Below are 15,748 nucleotides of genomic sequence, written 5' to 3' on the forward strand. Positions count from 1 at the left end.
GGAGCTCACAAATCCTTGGAAGATCTGGACAAAGTCCCATCGGTGAGCTCCTCCGGCAGGCAAGGCTGCGTTGGCTGGGTCATGTAGCCCGCATGCCCAGCCACCACATGCCTAAACAGCTTTTGTTCGGCCGGATAGAGGGGGCTAAACGGGCGCGGCACGGGATAGAGAAGAGATGGAGTGATGTGGTACAGGAGGACGTGGAGCTGAGTGGACTTGCCGATGACTGGTACCAGCAGTGTCAAGATCGGCCTCTGGTGGAGGCTCGTGAAGGACGCTATTGGGCAGTTGGAGGCAGTCGCAGAGGAGCGACGCTCACAACAACAAGCGGAGCGCCGGGTGGTTAAAGCACAGCAAGTTGGCACAGTAGGGGGCACAGGTGGTGCATCAGCCAGTCATCTCAGTCAGTCGACCCGTGGCACCTGGGTCTGCACCGTGACCTCCTGCAAGCGGGCGTTCGACACTTCACGTGGCCTCAACGTGCACATAGCCTGGCACAAGCATCGTGGTGACGTCATGGCATTTGTTGTGTGTGTTCGCCTGTATGGGGAGCAGTGGTGCAGCGGTTAGCGCCGTGCTGCGCTACGATCCCATTGACCAGAGTTTACTTCACGGCCAACACCAGTGACGATTATCTGAACCGGTCCTGGGCCTCTCCTAGGTTGACTCAGCATCAAATGAGTACCTGGTGCAGTGTGTAGTAAACATCGCCACTAGGGAGACAAAGGCGGCCGGGTGTGGTGCTGGCCACCCACCCCCTTGTGTGCCATGCCAGCCTTCCTCGGTGCTACTGTCTTTTTTTGTGTGTGGCTTTGTTCGTGGCTGTATGGGGAGTGGTGGTGCAGCGGTTAGTGCACGCGCTACAAACACGGCGACCCGAGTTCAGCGTCTCGCTTACTTCCACGAACATCTGAACCGGTCCCGAGCTCTTGCGAGGTCAACCTCGGCCTTGAAACTGAGATCCTGTTGCGGCGTCTAAATGTAGTGGGTTAAATTCAGGCAACACACTAGAACTTTGGAAGCAACACTTTATTAAGTAACAAAACAATTAACACTTAACCTAACGACTAAAGGTGGTAGCCACCATTTGCTAACTTAACCAACCCACGGGGGTATTACATCACTGGACCGGGACAGCCCAACACGCTGCCTGGTCCACTAGCGGAGACGGGACAGCTTCATCCCAGAGTTGACCCAGCAGCAGCAGAGCAGAACATCCCAGAACAGGCCCAGGTCTCTGTCCACACCCCGCTTACAACCACTCCGCCCGAGGTCACGCCTCCCTTCCCGATCCTTCCAGAAGGCCGGAGCCCCCAACCACGTGACCCCCCTGGGGCCCCTGGCTGACACGACCTCCGTGACACCGGGCTACGGCCCCTATACCGAGCCGACACGGTGTCGTGCCGTTCTACGACGCGACACAAACACCAGTCGAGTAGAAGCCCTCTCTCTTCACGACGGCGATTGGTTCTACGAAACTCGTCGTTAAGTGAATTGGTCTTCAGGCGAGTGTCGGGAATTCACGTTAAAGGATTCAATTTGTTCCGATGGCATCGAAAGTAACCACCTTTTTTCACCCAAAAAACGTACTTTATGATGTTGAAACAATGGATATTAATACAGATACTAACCCGTTAAGAAAGACATGGTTAATCAATGCACAGCCCGTCGTTAACAGGGGAATGGTCAGTTAGCAAACACATTGGGGTCTATGGAGGCACTACACTATACACCACTACTATACACTACACTATACACTACTATATACTATACACTACACTATACACAACGCTACTATACACTACGCTACTATACACTACTATATACTACACTATACACTACTATCTATATATATAAAATCGTGAATCTGCCTGTCTGTCTGTCTGTGTGTCTGTGTGTCGCCGGACCATACGCACTTTCATTGGACGGCGGTTGCCCTTGGCAACGGGTAGCGACGCCTTCGCCGCTTTCATTGGACGGCGGTTGCCCCTGGCAACGGGTAGCGACGCCTTCACCGCTGGGTGGACGCCATTTTTATTCCCGTTAAAAATAGGCGCACGCATTAACACAAACTTTCACGTCCTCTTCACTCCCCCCCCCCCCCACCACAATGTGTGCAATTACTATTATAGGGTTGGTCGATTATTAAATTATAGCGATTAGACTATTATTGTAGCGGGGGGGGGGGGGGGGGGAACCGCACCCGTACCCAGCCTCAACCGGGTGGGAAAATCAGGCGAGGCCGGAGGCTCTGCACGGTGCTAGGCCTCGACACCCACCACGCGACTCTGAGGTAAATTCATCAAAGTTACACGTCCTTTTCACTCCCCTGCCACCCCAATGTGTGCAATTACTATTATAGGCTCGGTAAATCATACAATTATAGCGATTACACAGTATTATTGTATCGCGGGGGATCGGCGTGCCTCACTAAAACCCTACAACGGATCGGCGCGCCTCACTAAAACCCTACAGCGGATCGCCGCTGTGGGGGTCGCTAGCCCCCGAGATCCCTCCCTCGATAACGCTAACGGCCGGGCTAGCATCATCAATCGCCCCCCCGCTGCTAAGCGAACCGCTGCTAAGTTCCTCACCTATGGTGTGGGAGCCGTCGCCCGCGGATTCCCCTCCACCGCGGGTCCGCGTAATGGGCATGGTTAATTACCGATTAGTATTCTGCCCCTCTCTACTATGATACTTCCCTTTCCTAATCGCGCGCCTGCAACCCACGCGGGGCGAACGCACGCACGCCCACACACACGCCGCTCCGCGCACTCCAACTCAACTCACGTTATACTCGCGCACCTGTATCACACACGGAGCGAACACACGCGACACCCACTCTCTCACCGCTCTGCGCAGCGCTTCCCCGAGGCGAGCCGCAGCACCACAGAATCACTGCGTACCCACGCGCAACCCGCGCGCTCAGCTCCGCGCAGCGCTCACTCACGTGGCGAACCACTGTGCACACAGCGCACCCACACGCTCACACCGCACGACAAGATCACGCGAGACCACGCTTCGCTATTAATGATTTATTATATGCTACCTGCGAATTGATGTGGAATCAGTGAGTCGACGAGGCTGGCCTATTCCACTAAACCTGTACCTATTCCCTATTTATCGGCTTACGATACCCTACTTCACCTCCCCACTCACTGCTTGGTGCCCGCGGAGGTTCGCTGCTCTCTGCGCTAACAGCGTACCTCGATGCGTCGCACGGACGTCCGGGTCGCTGGCTGGAAGTCCTGCTGGTCCGCTGGCCTGGAGAGAAGGGAGCTATTTTCCCTCTGCGCCCCTCTATTTATCCTCCCTACCTTCAAGGGGATGCTGCGCTAAACAATGGGCTCGCGATCCTCTGGCACGCGCACGGCGGTTCTGGGTGCTGTTGATATGCTAATCAGTGTGCCGCGTGCAAGGCGTAAATCCTACTTAATCCCTTACCCTCCCTAACAATGGGGCCTGCGCGCTCAAGCGCAATTATCCCAACCCTCCATGACTATGCGCAACAGCCCCTGTGACCCCGCTATTCATGCTCTCCCGTGCCTCCCCTGCTCGCCCCGTCGACCCGTGGGAGTGTGTGTGGGGGGAAATGCGCCTCAACCGCGGTGGCCGAATGCCCCACGCCACGACCTACCATATTAAGGCCGGCCGCAGCGCCGCGGTGCCACGTAGCACGGGGAGGTCATCCAATTCCCTGATCGCCGGAAACCGTGAGAATTAATCCCGATAAGGGTCTCTCGGATAAAAACCGGTCGATCAGGTGACCTTCCCTTCCAGCTCTATGGGGGGGGGGAATGCGTGCGGGTGTGTGCTTATGTGGGGCGGGTGATGGGGGGCAGTGCGGTGGGGGAAGCCGGGCGGCTCCCTGGTTCGGCAGAGCGGCCCCGTCGTTGTGGCACCACATAGCCCCCCGGGGTGCCAGTCCCCGTCCCGGGTTGACTGGAGCACCTCGCCTGGGTTGCCCCCACGAGGTATCGCCGCGGGGTCCGCGGGATTCGCCCGGCCCTTGTGGCTGGCCTCGGGGGTGGCGGCTCCGTCTCCTGGGGCTCCGGCGGTGGTCTCCTCCTCCATTCCAACGGCTCCCCTCGGCCTCTGGCACCTGCGGGCTGGGGAACAAACTCAGAGGCGGTGGGGTTTAAGGGTCGCCGTCCTCGTCGCCCCCGGCCCCGCCCGGGGCCCCTCGGAGCCCGGGGCTCCGTGGGGCCCATGTACTGCGCGAGGCCCCCGGGCACGGGGGGTGGGGGGACCCCGGGGTTTCGGGGTACTTGGACGGCGGGGCTCCCCCCCTCGGGGGCTGCTCGCCACGGCTTCAGTCGGCGGATGTTGACCACCATCTCCCGGCCCCTCTCTCCTCCCTGAATCAGCACCGTCCATGGTGAGATCTGCCGTCTCACAATCCAGGGTCCTCGCCAGTAGGTGGTCAGCTTCCCCACCTGTCCGGCACCGACGCGGGGAGTGTACAGCCACACCTCGGAGCCCGCAGTGTAGAAGGGGGGCTCCATACGGGGTCGGGCGCCCTGCTCTTGCCGCTGGTGCGCGGCCTCTCCGTGCGGGCCGGCTCGGCCCCTGGCCCCTCGCAGGGTCTCCAGCAAGTGCTCCACGGGGTGGCTCCCTTCCTCCCGTTGCGGCGGAGGAACACCGAACAGCAGATCTGCGGGCAGGCGAGACTCGCGACCAAACATCATTAGGAACGGGGTCTGTCCTGTAGAGGTGTGAACGGCGGTGGTGTAGGCGAACAGGGCATAGGGAAGGTGTTCGTCCCAGTCCTGTTGATTCGCGGCCGCCATGCGTTTAAGCTTCCCGGCCAGAGTCTGGTTCATCCTCTCTACCATCCCGTTCGCCTGGGGGTGATACGCCGTGGTTCGGTCCTTCTGGATCCCGAACTCTCGGCACAGCGCCTGAAATAGTTCGGCCTCGAATTCACTACCCTGGTCGGTAATGACTCGTTCGGGGATCCCGCACTTAAGTACGTAGTTTTCCACGAAGGCCCGGGCCACTACAAGGGCTGTTTTATCCGGGATAGCCACCGCCACGGGGTAGCGGGTGAAGTATTCCACCGCTACGAGAATATATCGGTTGCCCCGGTGGGATCGTGGAAAGGGCCCCTGCAGGTCGATTCCGACCAACTGATTCGTCCGACTGACTCGGAACGGCCTCAGGGGTACCTGGTACCTCGCCGGCTTTTGCCCACACTGCTGACAGGCCCGGCAGCCCTGCACCCAGGCGGCCACATCTTGTGCCAATTTGGGCCAGAGATACTGGCGACGCAGGGTCTCTCGAGTGCGTCGTTCCCCATCGTGGCCCCCGAGTGGGTGGTCATGCACCAGCCGTAGCAGCTGGGGTCGCACCTGGGCAGGAACACAGATGCACCCCGGCTGGCCGGCCTCGGTTAACTCCCATACCACTCCGTTCCGCACACACAACCGGGCATACAAACCGCTCCAGGGTCCTGGTAGGGCGCTCTTTTCCTCCCGCAGTGCCGCCTCCACTGCCGCCAGATCCGGATCTCGCTGCTGGGTCTGTCTCAGCTGCTCGTCGTTTAGGCCCGGGAAGGCGCAGCCGACGTCCTCCTGGATCCGTCCGATCGGGTCCCGAGCCGCGGGTCCCGCGCTTGCCGGGCGGTCGACGGGATCCTCAGTGCCACCTGTGAGGGTTTCTGTGGCGCACACTGCACTCTCCCTCGCTGGGGGGGGGTCAGTGGCCGCGGCCTCTCGGGGGTCCGTTGCCTGCCGGCAGCGTCCCCCCGTGAAACACGGGCAGGCCTCCTCCGCCCTCGTCTCGGCGTACACCGTGGGTCGCCTCGACAAGGCGTCCGCGTTTGCATGCGTCCGGCCAGCCCGATACTCGATTTGCAGGTTGTACTCCTGCAACTGCGCCAACCACCGGGCCATCTGCCCCCGCGGCTCCTTGAATGTAAGAAGAAACTGCAGAGCATAATGGTCAGTGCGTACGCGACATCTCCTGCCGTACAAATACGGCCGGAACTGCTTACATGCGAAAATCACGGCGTACAACTCTTGGCGGGTCACGCAATAGTTCAGCTCGGCCCCACTCAAGGTCCGGCTGGCGTACGCGATGACTCGTTCCGTCCCATCCTGTACCTGTGACAACACCGCGCCCAGCCCGCTGCTGCAGGCGTCGGTGTCCAAAATAAAATCGGTGGTAAAATCGGGGAAAGCAAGGGTGGGGGCGTGGGTGAGGTGGTCTTTGAGAGTGGTGAAGGCCGTCTGGCAGGCCCCCGTCCACTGATAGGGGTGCTTAGGGGAAGTGAGTTGGGTGAGGGGGCGTGCAATCTCGCTGAATCCCTTTACAAATCGACGATAATAGGTGGCAAGCCCCAAAAATGATCTGATCTCCGTCAGATTCCTTGGCCGTGGCCACTCCACTACGGCGCGCACCTTCTCCGGATCGGTGTGCACGCCTGCCTCGCTGACGCGATGCCCGAGGTACCCCACCTCGCGTTGTGCGATGTAACACTTACGTGGCTTGAGCTTGAGATGAGCCGCTCGCAGTCGCTGGAACACCTCTCGAAGCCTGGACCAATGCTCAGACAAAGATCTACTGAACACTATCACATCGTCCAAGTAAATCAGGCACTGTTCCCATTGCAAGCCCCGCATCACCAACTCCATCAGCCGCTGGAACGTCGCGGGCGCATTGGTGAGTCCGAACGGCAACACTCGAAACTCAAACAGGCCCATCGGGGTGGTGAATGCTGTTTTTGGCCGATCCTCCTCCGTCATCTCCACCTGCCAGTAACCGGATGCCAGATCGAGGGTGGAAAAATACCGCGCTCCTGCGAGACTGTCGAAGGTGTCGTCGATGCGAGGTATGGGGAAGGCATCGCCGAGCGTGACTGCGTTTAGTTTACGGTAATCGACGCAGAACCGGGTTGACCCATCCTTTTTCGTTACTAGTACCACCGGGGCTGACCAGGGGCTCGCCGAGGGCTGAATTATGTTATCGCGAAGCATGTCCCCAACTGCCTCTTTGATTTGGGCGCGTTCGGGTGCGCCCACTCGGTACGCAGGGAGTTTGATGGGTCGGGCTGCACCGGTGTCAATTTGATGCTTAACAAGGTCGGTCCGACCCACGTCCGAGTCGTGTTCGCTGAACACGTCGGCATACTCCCGCAGTAACTCGCGCAGCCGATCGGCCTCTCCCTTAGGTAAGTCCGCCCATGGTACATGTAACGCGTCGAGCAGGGGAACGACCTCGGCTCGGGGAGTCGGGCCGACTCGCCAGGCCAGGTCCTGCTCACCCTCAGGACGACCGGGGTCCTCAGCCCAGAGTGCGAACACCGAGTCGTTAGAGTGGCGTGCGTGCAGGGGGTGTACTGTGGCTATCGGGGTGCGCCGTCGCAGTATCGCGGGGGTATTGTGGGGGTTAAACATCCGCATAAACAATCGGTCCCCATCTGCGTTTACCAACGTGGCGGATCCCACAACCCCATACCGTTTTGCCAACTCCGGGTGAGGAGTTAGCATTACCTCCCCTGATGGTCGGAGCGCGGGGTCGGTGGGGGATGTTGCCACCGGCACCAGCATCTCGGTGAGCGGGCCGATGGTGACTGCCGTCGCCAGGATAGCGGCCACAGGTGCAAAGCGGCGGCGCGTTGGTTCTCGTCCCAGGAACGGTATCCGCTCGCCGTTGCTCTCCATGGTGGCGCATCGCTGGCGGGGTTGCACGTTGAGTCCCAACCGTTCTAGGAGGTCGGTGCCTGCGATACACTCGTGACACAACGCACTCGACACGTAGAACTCCTGCGTGCACACCTGGCTGCCTATGCGGACCTCTAGGGTGGCTTTCCCCAGCAGCCCCATTCCGGCTCCGCTCGCAGTGTGCAGCGCGCGGTCCGGGGCCTGCAGGTGACGCACGTCGACCCCGATCGCGCTGCAGTGCGCTGCGCTCACGAGCGAGGCCACCGCCCCCGTGTCCAGTAGGATGCGGGTACGCACTCCGTTTACCTCCCCTTCCACCAGCGACGTGGCCCCCGTGATCCCCGCCACCAGCTCCCGCAGCCAGTCGCCGGGAGTCACCGTTTCCGTGGGCGTTGTTGCTGGAACCTGTGTGGAGATCACTCGCTCGCCATTATTCTCATTATCGTCTATTTGTATCGGGACCGCGTCGATTGCACCCCTAGTTGGTCCGCTCTCTAGGGGGCGTTGGAGTTTAACCCCCGCGTCTGTCTAGCTCGGGTGATTTCCGGACAATCCCTCACTAGATGCCCTCGGCGATCGCACATATAACATGCCCGGGGAGGGGGGGCGGTTCCGTAGCGGGTCCCCTGTCCGCTCCCTCCCCCCCCCATTACGCCGCTGTCCACCCTCCGCCTCTAGTCGGGCTACCCTCCCAGATAACCCTCCCACCGTGGCGCGTAGGTCCCCCATTTCGGATCGGATGGTCTCAACGGAGGATTGCAGTTGGGTCATATTTTTATTCGTTTCCTCGCGTACCTGGGTTACCTGGCCGGAGACATCCTTTATACCCATTTGTATACCGGCAACCCATCCCGGGGTTGTCTCGCGGGACACTGGAGGCTCTCTTTCCCGGCCCCTTACCGTCCTCGCGAGCTCCTGTTCCTCCTCCTCGTCTTCCGAGAGCAGGCTCGCAATGGCGCGCTCTCGTCCCAGCCCCCGGAGCTGCGCGCGTTCGCTGTGAATTCTTTCACACTTACGTGCGCGCTCGACAAGGGTGTTAAAGGGAAGACGTGGGCAGCTCATGTCTGGCTGCCACCACGCCGTGCGAGACAAGTACCGCTGGATTTTCTCGGCGGCCAGTTCCTCAATAACATCAGTTGCGTACCCCGGGCGTGCGATCTTTGTTAACTCGCGCACATCCTCGGCGTAATCACGTAGATCTTCGCCAGGTTGGCGCCGGCGCGCCTCTAAGGCCGATTTTGCTTCCTCCTCGTCACGCGTGCCAAAACGCTGATCGAGTCGGCGCATCAGCTCCTCTAGCTGTGTCTGTGCGCTCGCGGGTAACGCTTCTACAAAATCGGCTGCCCGCCCATCAAGATTCATATTAAGTTGACGTACTGCCTGCGCGTCCGTCCATCCATTCATTTCCTTGGCCCCTAAGAGATTGCGGGCGAATGCCTTCCACGAAGGGGCCCCCCGGCCGGTAAATATTAGTCTTATTTTAGCGTGAGGTAACGCGGGGGTCCGTACCGCTTCCGACACCAATTTGTGGGGGTCGCTAGCCCCCGAGATCCCTCCCTCGATAACGCTAACGGCCGGGCTAGCATCATCAATCGCCCCCCCGCTGCTAAGCGAACCGCTGCTAAGTTCCTCACCTATGGTGTGGGAGCCGTCGCCCGCGGATTCCCCTCCACCGCGGGTCCGCGTAATGGGCATGGTTAATTACCGATTAGTATTCCGCCCCTCTCTACTATGATACTTCCCTTTCCTAATCGCGCGCCTGCAACCCACGCGGGGCGAACGCACGCACGCCCACACACACGCCGCTCCGCGCACTCCAACTCAACTCACGTTATACTCGCGCACCTGTATCACACACGGAGCGAACACACGCGACACCCACTCTCTCACCGCTCTGCGCAGCGCTTCCCCGAGGCGAGCCGCAGCACCACAGAATCACTGCGTACCCACGCGCAACCCGCGCGCTCAGCTCCGCGCAGCGCTCACTCACGTGGCGAACCACTGTGCACACAGCGCACCCACACGCTCACACCGCACGACAAGATCACGCGAGACCACGCTTCGCTATTAATGATTTATTATATGCTACCTGCGAATTGATGTGGAATCAGTGAGTCGACGAGGCTGGCCTATTCCACTAAACCTGTACCTATTCCCTATTTATCGGCTTACGATACCCTACTTCACCTCCCCACTCACTGCTTGGTGCCCGCGGAGGTTCGCTGCTCTCTGCGCTAACAGCGTACCTCGATGCGTCGCACGGACGTCCGGGTCGCTGGCTGGAAGTCCTGCTGGTCCGCTGGCCTGGAGAGAAGGGAGCTATTTTCCCTCTGCGCCCCTCTATTTATCCTCCCTACCTTCAAGGGGATGCTGCGCTAAACAATGGGCTCGCGATCCTCTGGCACGCGCACGGCGGTTCTGGGTGCTGTTGATATGCTAATCAGTGTGCCGCGTGCAAGGCGTAAATCCTACTTAATCCCTTACCCTCCCTAACAATGGGGCCTGCGCGCTCAAGCGCAATTATCCCAACCCTCCATGACTATGCGCAACAGCCCCTGTGACCCCGCTATTCATGCTCTCCCGTGCCTCCCCTGCTCGCCCCGTCGACCCGTGGGAGTGTGTGTGGGGGGAAATGCGCCTCAACCGCGGTGGCCGAATGCCCCACGCCACGACCTACCATATTAAGGCCGGCCGCAGCGCCGCGGTGCCACGTAGCACGGGGAGGTCATCCAATTCCCTGATCGCCGGAAACCGTGAGAATTAATCCCGATAAGGGTCTCTCGGATAAAAACCGGTCGATCAGGTGACCTTCCCTTCCAGCTCTATGGGGGGGGGGAATGCGTGCGGGTGTGTGCTTATGTGGGGCGGGTGATGGGGGGCAGTGCGGTGGGGGAAGCCGGGCGGCTCCCTGGTTCGGCAGAGCGGTCCCGTCGTTGTGGCACCACACCGCGCCTCACAAATCCTACAACGGAAGCGTAATGCATTGTAGTGTCGTGGTTAGCGTGCCACGCTACGAACCCGGCGACCCGAGTTCGATTCCCACTCACGGCCACCACCGGTGACGATTATTTGAACCGGATCTGGGCCTCCCCTAGGTCGACTCAGCCTCAAACGAGTAACTGGTGTCGTGTGTGAACATCGTCACTGGGGAGACAAAGGCGGCCGGGCGTGGTAAATCCAAGTTCCCGGGCGAAGCCGGGTAGTCAAGCTAGTATACTATACACTACGCTACTATACACTACTATACACTACACTATACACTACTATACACTACACTATACACTACTATATACTATAAACTACTGTAAAGGAGAGCCGACACAAGGTTGCAGGGGGTTCGTCCTTTAATCCTTTTTTCCCATCCGCACCTGTCCCCAGCCGTCCCAATCTCGTTCCCGCCAAAAGGCCCCTTCTTCCCGCCCGTTCTCCCCATTATATCTCCCCGATTACCCCTCCCACTAACCCTCCTATTGGTGGGAATCCTTCCCCTGACACCCCTACACTACTATACACTACACTATACACTACACCCTACACTACACCCTAGGAACCAAAGGTACACTACTGACGATGCGCTCCCCAAATTTCGCCAGGCTCACTGTTCATGAACTCTTGGAAGTGCTTGCACAAAGGATAGTAACATCTCATCCTGTGTTCTTGGAATCTGAATCATACACTATACACTACTATACACTACACTATACACTACACTACTATACACTACACTATACACTACACTATACACTACTATACACTACACTATACGCTACTATACACTACACTATACACTACACATTGGGCTCTATGGAGGCCCGTCCTTAAGCAATCAGTCGTTAACAGGGGTGGTCATTCAGAGGGGTTCTACTGTATTGGGGGAGACAAAGACGGACGGGCGTGGTGTTGCCCTCCGTGGGGGGTGCTACTCGCTAACAAGCACTTGCCCAGCAGTCTGCTAGAGCCTACACGGGGTGGAGGGCGATCTTTGTCTTTTGTATGCGACTGTGACCGAACGCTGGTGTGGTGGCGGTGGTGGTTGTGGTGGTGGTGTTTGTGGTGGTGGTTGTGGTGGTTGTGGTAGTGGTGGTAGTGGTGGATGTGGTAGTGGCGGTTGTGGTAATGGTGGTGGTTGTGGTAGTGGCGGTGGTTACAGTGGTGGTTGTGGTGGTTACAGTGGTGGTTGCGGTGGTAACGGCGGTGGTGGTTGTGGTGGTGGTTGTTTCGTCGCTTGTCCCGCGTGTGGGTGGGTGGGTGGAGGTGTTGGGGGCAGCGGTGTCACAGCGCTCCGCGTGGTGCCCGCACGAGTTCGATCCCCGGCCACGGCGAACGTCGCTGGCGGCTGGGAGCAACGTCTGAAATTATCCACCACCCCCACCACCGCCCCCACCACCACCACCGCCCCCACCACCGCCCCCGCCACCACCACCGCCCCCACCACCACCACCCCCACCACCACCGCCCCCAGCACCACCTCCCCCACCACCACCACGACGTGTCGCCACGTGTTCGCCGCTCGCCTTCAATCGACACCATCAACACCCTCATCACCACCATCACCACCCCCACCACGGCCATCACCACCCCCACCATCACCACCCCCACCACGGCCACCCTCGCAAACGAGATGCTCCGTCTCGGGGGGGGGGGGGTTCTCTCCCCGATGGAACAATTCTAATTAACAACAACGATGGAACAGCCGCGCATACACACAAAACACACACAACCCACCACCCCATCCCAAGCCAACGCTCCTTCTGGTCCCGGCTCTTCTGGTCCAAGGCTGTAGCCATGGAGTCAACATTGGTGGGGGGGAGCAAATCTTCCAGAGAGGTCTGGGGTCCCCCCCCCCAGAAAAAAAAAATCTTAATTTGAAAACTAATTTTCTGCCTAGAATATTCAAAAATTCACTAACATTGGATGGATTTAACAATAATGTCTAATAGTGTATTGTATTACATTTCTTTTTTTTTTTACCTTTTCTTGTGTCATTGTATGTAATTGCAGAGATTAGGGATTTATAAAGTAAAACCATAACCACAATCATATCAACAGAAATCTATTTTATAGCAATATATTGGGGGGGGGGGGTACATTTTGAGCACATTTGAATATATACATTATAATTACAGCCTTGCTCTGGTCACAAGTCGTGGTGGAGGGAAGGGGGGTCAAACGTCGCTTGTCAACCAGCCCACGCTGATCGGGCCAAGCGGCCGTGTTACGGGCTGCGCGGAGCGTGAGCGGGCGAGTTGAGTCGGAGTGAGTCGGAGAGAGCCTTGAGTTTAATCCTGATTATGGGGTGGAACAGAAAAAAAGGGTGAACTTTAGGGTGATTGAGGGGTGTATGAGTTGGGGCGAGTCGTGTGTGTGATGGTGTGGATGTGGCGGTGTGTGTGTGCGGTGGTGTGTGTTTGTGTGCGATGGTGTGGATGTGGTGGTGTGTGTGTGCGGTGGTGTGTGTTTGTGTGCGATGGTGTGGATGTGGTGGTGTGTGTGTGGTGGTAATGGTGGATGTGGCGGTGATGGTGTGTGTGTCATGGTGTGTGTGTGGTGGTTATGGTGTGTGTGTGCGATGGTGTGGATGTGGTGGTGCGTGTGTGGTGGTAATGGTGGATGTGGCGGTGATGGTGTGTGTGTCATGGTGTGTGTGTGGTGGTTATGGTGTGTGTGTGCGATGGTGTGGATGTGGTGGTGTGTGTGTGTGATGTGGTGGTGATGGTGTGTGTGTGATGGTGTGTGTGTGGTGGTGATGGTGTATGCGTGGTGGTGTGTGATGGTGATGGTGGATGTGGTCGTGATTTTGTGTGTGTGTGTTGATGGTGTGTGTGTGATGGTGTAAAGATGAACCATTGCCTGAAATGGTCACTTATCGTTGTCGCGTCCACTCCTCCTCTTTCTTGCCGTGGTCTGATTGACATGGAATGTGTCGAGTTTGTCGTTGTCTGTGGATGATCCCCGAGGGGGGGGGAGGGGCTGGCAGGGGTTCAGTGCCCTGCCACGTGGAGTTTCGCCAGGAGACGTCATGGACGCCCGTCCCCTCGGGACTTTCACGTTTTCTTTTTCCTGTGGTCCCTTGCTAATTAATTTTAGTTTAAGGCTGAGGCCCCCCCTGCACCGCACCTATCCCCCCCCCCCCCCCATTAGCCACCGTGGTGGATGCGAGCGCCACGAGGATGAAGGCAGCCGGCCAGCATCGGCCTCTTCCCGCTGTGGCACGGCTCTCAAACAACAGCCTGAACTCTCGGGGGGGGGGGGTTAGGGGGGCGGGGGGGTTAGGGAGGCGGGGGGATAACGCGAGCAGCTCCTAGCTTCCAACAGCACGGGGGGGGGGGGGGGTCTCGCTCTTTGAATGAGTGGAGCGGCAATTATCTTCTTGAATCGGCGGCGGCGTCGTCGTTGTCAAGTGGCGCCCAGTGGGAGCTGCCTTCTCGCCCGCTCGGCCGCCCGCTCCATTGGAACCTCCCGCAGGGTGTTCTTCTCGGCCGCAGTCGTTCACTTTCTCTCCCTGCCGCTGCTGTGGTCGCGAAACGTTGGGGCCCTCTGGCAGGTTTTTAAACGTCGCGACTGCCCTGCCCTACGATCCGCCATGGGGGGTTTTTGTTTGTTTGACTATAATCCAGACTGGATCCCAGTGTGAGGAACTCGCAGATCCGTGATAGACCGCAGAGAGTGAGTGTCCCTATCCGTGAGCTCCACACCCTGCAGGCGCGGCTGCGGTGGCTGGGTCACGTTGCCCGCTTGCCCAGCCACCGCATGCAGGTCACGCGCGGCTGCTGTCACCGTCCCAGCAGCAGCAGCAGCACAACACAGGGGCTTGTCCGCCGATGGCGTGGATGTGGGGGTGGCGTGGATAAGTCGGTGTGGATGTGATGATGGTGTGTGTGTGCAAAGGTCTCACTCCGAATCATTCTAGCGGCAATATCTTTTCATCGGTTGCGTAACGCTGTGTGGAAGCTACCTGGTCTGTCGCTCCGATCGAAGCTTCAGGTCTTCTCGGCCACGGTCATTCCCTCACTTCTCCACGCTTGCGAAACGTGGACCCCCCTAATGAAGCATCTTCGCCGGTTAGAAACATTCAGGTTGGCCTGCCTACGATCCATCCTGGGTTTAACCAGGCTGGATTGTGTGAGGAGCTCACAAATCCTTGAACGATCTGGGCAAAGTCCCATCGGTGAGCTCCTCCGGCAGGCAAGGCTGCGTTAGCTGGGTCATGTAGCCCGCATGCCCAGCCACCGGATGCCTAAACAGCTTTTGTTCGGCCGAATCGAGGGGGTAAACGGGCGCGGCACGGGCTAGAGATGAGATGGAGTGATGTGGTACAGGAGGACGTGGAGCTGAGTGGACTTGCCGATGACTGGTACCAGCGGTGTCAAGATCGGCCTCTCTGGAGGAGGCTCGTGAAGGACGCTACTGGGCAGTTGGAGGCAGTCGCCCTCCAACAACAATGGAGGGCGGAGGAGCGACGCTCACAACAACGAGCGGATCGCCGGGTGACTAAACCACAGCAAGTTGGCACAGTAGGGGGCACAGGTGGTGCATCAACCAGTCATCTCAGTCAGTCGATCCGTGGCACCTGGGTCTACCCCGTGACCTGCCAGCGGGCGTTCGACACTTCACGTGGCCTCAAGGTGCACATGGCCTGGCACAAGCGTCGTGGTGACGTCACCGCCACTTAGTGGCGAATGGCGGTTGTTGTTGTGTGTGTCGGAGTGGATGTGGTGATGGTGTGTGTGTGTCGGTGTGAATGTGGTGATGGTGTGTGTGCGATGGTGTGTGTGTGCGATGGTGTGTGTGTATCGGAGTGGATGTGGTGATGGTCTGTGTGGATGTGGTGATGGTGTGGGTGTGTCGGTGTGGTGATGGTGTGTGTGGTGATGGTGTGTGTGTGGATGTGGTGATGGTGTGTGTGTGGATGTGGTGATGGTGTGTGTGTGTGGATGTGGTGATGGTGTGTGGATGTGGTGATGGTGTGTGTGTGTGTGGATGTGGTGATGGTGTGTGTGTGTGTGGATGTGGTGATGGTGTGTGTGGGGATGGTGTGTGTGTGTGATGGTGTGTGTGTGGTGGTGATGGTGTGTGTGGTGATG

This window comes from Lethenteron reissneri, chromosome 40, assembly GCF_015708825.2.
Source record: "Lethenteron reissneri isolate LAM-NWPU_2019-01 chromosome 40, ASM1570882v1, whole genome shotgun sequence".
Lineage (NCBI taxonomy): Eukaryota > Metazoa > Chordata > Hyperoartia > Petromyzontiformes > Petromyzontidae > Lethenteron > Lethenteron reissneri.